At 36.8% G+C, this 5,100-nt stretch overlaps 1 pseudogene; it reads left to right on the forward strand.

Annotated features, from left to right (window-relative positions):
* Positions 1-996: 996 nt before the first annotated feature.
* Positions 997-3,038, forward strand: LOC116091728 (annotated as a pseudogene).
* Positions 3,039-5,100: the final 2,062 nt, after the last annotated feature.

Consider the following 5,100-nt stretch of genomic DNA (forward strand, 5'->3'; position numbering starts at 1 on the left):
ATTTGTTTTTTCCCTTTCCCTACTCTAAACCTTCCCACACATCCCTCCTAATTCCCCTTCCAATTCATAGCCCCTTTTCACTAATTGTTATTGCATTCATATATGTATATATGTGTGTGTGTATATGTGTATATATATGTGTATATATATTTGGGAATATATATATATATTCCCAAATAGAACCTGTACAGTCCATATTATCTAACTTGTATGTATATTTCAAGGCTGATAGTTTGGCACTGGACAATCTATTAGTGTGTTTTTCCCTGGAGAAGAGCACCTCTCCCATTCCCAGCTTTCTTCAGTTGCCTATAGTTCTTTGTGCAAGCCTCAAGAGCATGTGTGTGTGTGTGTGTGTGTGTGTGTGTGTGTGTGTGTGTGTGTGTTTTAAAACTGTCTCAAGATATCTCCTAACAATATATTTATTTATTAATTTCAAAGGGAAATGTACCATTTCCCACACCCTTTACTGCTGTCCAAAGTTCGCATACCAAAATGAGACAAACTGACACCATGTGCCTCCTAATGGCTGACTCGACAGTCATAAAAACTCCTTGGTGGGAAACTTGGCCTGAATAATAAATAACTCTGTAAAGTAGTCATCTTTTACTCTTTAGAAGTATGACAGCTAAGAAAAATTAAAGAACTCTTCAACAATATTAACCATAATTGAGTATAATATAGGAACTTGGGTTTTGATCCTGTATTGGATAAAGACCCCAGTAAGAGTGGCAGAGAGATATAGGATATAAGGATATATAGGATATATTTCTAGGATATAAGAAAGCTGTACAAATGCTGATTTTCTTATTTTGATGATTATGTATTTCTCTCCTTGGGTTTAGGAATGTCTCATTGACATGTCCAGATGTTGAAGCCTTCATGCCAGCAGCTTTCAAATATTTCAAAAAGATATCAATATTATTTGTAGTCTACATATATAAGGTATACAATATGCATGATATATATACATATACATACACAATAAAAATACTAATGCTGTGAAGTAAATTAGCACATCCATTACTTCCATAGTTAGCTTATGTTGTTATAAGTGCCTAAAATTCACTCTTGTGGCAAATTTTCAGTATACAATTGGATTTTGTTTGGGGATGTAGATAGATGGACAGATAAGCTGAGAGACCATGTGAGTTTTTCCCTTTATTAGTATCTTAGGGTTTGCATGGGACAGTGTTGGAGCTCAGGCTGTTATTGAACTGTAGAGGAACAAAGAGTTGGCACAAGAGAATGACACTTTCACTAAACCTAGTTGAATGGTAATCAAACCACAGAGCCAAGCTTTATAACCATGGATGTGGTGAACCTCTTGGGCAGAAAACTCATATTGATGGCTATAGCACATGGGACATCATCAAGGCTACACAATATGGGATATATGAATGATGCTGAGAGTTGGTGGAAGCAGGTTACGATGTATGGCAACCAGACAAGGAAAACTTTACACTTCTTCATTGGGCTGCCATCAATAACAGAATAGATTTGGTTAAATACTATATTTCAAAAGGTGCTATTGTAGATCAACTTGGAGGAGACCTGAATTCAACTCCAGTGCACTGGGCCACAAGACAAGGCCAATTATCCATGGTTGTAAAACGAATGAAATATGGTGGGTGCAGATCCCTCATTAATTGATGGGGAAGGATGCAGCTGTATTCACTTGGCTGCTCAGCTTGGACATACCTCAATTGTTTGCTTATCTTATAGCAAAAGGACAGGATATAGATATGATGGATCAGAGCAGAATGCTACATTTAACGTGGGCAGCTAATAGAACACATAGTGTGGATCCAACTAGATTGCCTTTAACATTCAATGTTTTAGTTAACCCTGGTGACAAGTATCACAAAAACACTGCTCTGCACTGGGCAGTCCTGGCAGGGAACACCACAGTCTTCTTCCGGAAGCTGGAGGGAACGTGGATGCCCAGAATGTCAAGGGTAAATCAGCACTTGATTTGGCAAAGCAAAAGAAAAACATATGGATGATCAACCATTTGCAGGAAGCAAGGCAAGCGAAAGGATATGACAACCTATCCTTCTTCAAAAAGCCAAAGGCTGACAAGAAATTTTGGCAGAAAGTAATGCTAGGAACTGCATTCCTAGTGATCTGGCTAGTTAGATTTATAGCAGACCTAAACATTGATTCTTGGCTCATTAAAGGGTTAATGTACGGTGGCATTTGGGCTACAGTACAATTTATTTCCAAGTTCCTTTTTGATTATTCAATGCACAGTGCATTGCCCCTTGGGATATAATTGGCAACCAAATTCTGGATGTATGTGACATGGTTCTTCTGGTTTTGGAATGATCTCAACTTCCTATTCATCCACCTCCCCTTCCTTGCCAACAATGTTGCTCTTTTCTACAATTTTGCAAAGTCTTAGAAATCAGATCCAGGGATTCTTAAAGCTACATAAGAACAAATGAAGAAGATGATAGTTGAGCTTGCAGAAACAGGAAGTCTAGACCTCAGTATATTCTGCAGTACCTGCTTGATTGGTCCAAACACTGTGGTGTGTGCAACTGCTGTATAGCAAAATTTGATCACCATTGCCCATGAGTGGGTAACTGTGTAGATGTAGGCAACCATAGGTACTTTATGGGCTACCTATTCTTCTTGTGTTTTATGATCTGCTGTATGATTTATGGTTGTGTTTCTTACTGGGGACTTCACACAAAGGATGGATTTTGGATATACATCACTCAGATTGCCACATGCTCCCCTTGGATGTTTTGGATGTTTCTGAACAATGTGTTTCATTTCATGTGGGTAGCCATGTTACTCATGTGTCAGATGTACCAGGTAACATGTTTAGGTATTACTACAAATGAAAGAATGAATGCCCAAAGATACAAGCACTTTAAAGTTACAACAACATCTATTGAAAGCCCATTCAACCATGGATGTGTAAAGAATTTCAATTCTGTGGCCTCTTTCATCCTGTTACTGTGGACTGGACTAGGCAGTACACTATAGAATATGACCAAATATCAGGATCTGGGTACCAGATCGTGTAGCAGCCTCTCTGTGCCAGGAATCAGTGTTGCTGAGTGGTGCCTGAACATTGTGTCTGTCCCTGTCTCTCTCTTCCTCGAATCCACATCCTTGGAACAAATAGCATGCTTATATGTAGGGCTAACCATGAACTTTATAGCCTTTGTTCAGTACTTTTATTAACAAAAGCAAACAGACAGAACACACTACCACGCCTAGGAAGAAAAGATCATAAAAAGAATTTTCACGGTTTTTAATGTTTGAATTCACATCATACTCAGCTTTTTGGTTTTGTTCTCATAACATTTTTCATGAAAAGGTGAACTTATTCTGTTACTAGAGATGGCATAGAAAGGATAATGTTGTTATAACTAAAACTAAATTTATGTTATACAGCTACATTGTATTATGCAGTACTTAATAGTATTGCATTTAATTCCAAGAAAATTGTCTTAGATTGATGACTAGTATTATGTATATTTTAGATGTACATGTAAATACTGTGATAAAAATCATGTGGTTTTATTAGCGATCTACTGTACTGTGTCCCCAAAGGCATGGGAAAATAATGTTCACGGAAATGTGCTCGCTCTTCTGCTGCCACCAGATCTTGGAATGCTGGTTTATTTCTAGTTCAGTGAAATAATTTCTAGTACCCTTGCTATGAGGTCTCATGGTCTGATAATAAAGCGCTTGCATGAGTATACTAAGTCATACTATTTTGTTGAAATTTAAAGCCCTACTAAGTGCATGATACACTGCATAGAATGTATACTGGCAGATACTTCCAGTGAAGCATAAATTAGGATTTAATTTCATGTGCAAAACAGCCCAATTTTTTAAAGAGTTAAAGTGGATTTTTCAACAAGAAGCAAAACAAGTAAGCTAATGCAAAATTCTTTATTAACAGAGATAAGTGGATATACTTTTTAAATTCAGAGCTGAAAAATAAATTGTAGACAAAATAATGGAGTCTAGGCTAAAGATGAATCTCTGTATATAGCACATGTGAATAAATGAAAAGCTAATGGAGAAAAAAATTGATAGACAGATAGATAGATGATATGGATATAGATATATAGATAACATTCAGATATATTAGTATATCTATATATGTGTATGAATACAAAGGCATGTGTATCTGTATATTATGTATAGATACATAGATCTAGGTATAGATAATATATATAGATTATAGAGAGATAGATGATAGATAGATAGATAGATAGATAGATAGATAGATAGATAGATAGACAGATAGTAGAGAAAGATGTTGTACAGGCTTGTCTCAGACTTACAGAAATCCTCCTGCCTCAGATTCTCAAATGCTTGTATTGAGGCATGTGCTTCTGCATACAGCTATAATAATTTTAAGTAAAGTTCTCATGCCATGCATTATATCTCCAGGCTTGCTCATCTTATATAATTATAAGTTTATATCCTTTGGCCTAATTCTGCCTAAACCCATTGTCTACTTATCTATTTGCCTATTGAGAAAATGAATAATAAAGAAGATATTCACAAATAGTCTTAATGGGGAAATAGGATTTCATAAATTATAAAATTATTTTTATACTTTTTCAAGATTTTTTTATCAATTTACTTTACAATGAAAGTTTATATACAATAGTCTTATCCCTAAACTACTACAGAACACCAGCTACAGCTTTCCCTCCCTTCTACCCACATCTCCTGTGGACAACAACCTCTTAAGATCCCTGAGAGGAATTCTTGCAAGCCCCATTCAATTGCCAACTCTACACCCTGCCTCTGAGTGTCAAAGCTGGTCTTTACCACTAGATACCTAAATGCTAGCATAAAAAACACAATCAAAAACAGCCAAGGCAAGATGTCCCCACATAAACCCAACTATACTACCACAGCAGGTCCTAAATATTCCAACATAGCTGAAGCACAAGAAAAAGACATCAAAAAACAACTATATGAAGATGGTAAAGTCTTTAAAGAGGACTCAAGCAGAAGTGAAGGTGGGGGGCGGTGGTGGTGCATGCCTTTCATCCCAGTACTTGAGAGGTAGAGGCAGGCAGATTTCTGAGTTCGAGGCCAGCCTGGTCTACAGAGTGA

Source organism: Mastomys coucha, unplaced genomic scaffold (genome assembly GCF_008632895.1).
Source record: "Mastomys coucha isolate ucsf_1 unplaced genomic scaffold, UCSF_Mcou_1 pScaffold15, whole genome shotgun sequence".
NCBI classification, from domain to species: Eukaryota; Metazoa; Chordata; class Mammalia; order Rodentia; family Muridae; genus Mastomys; species Mastomys coucha.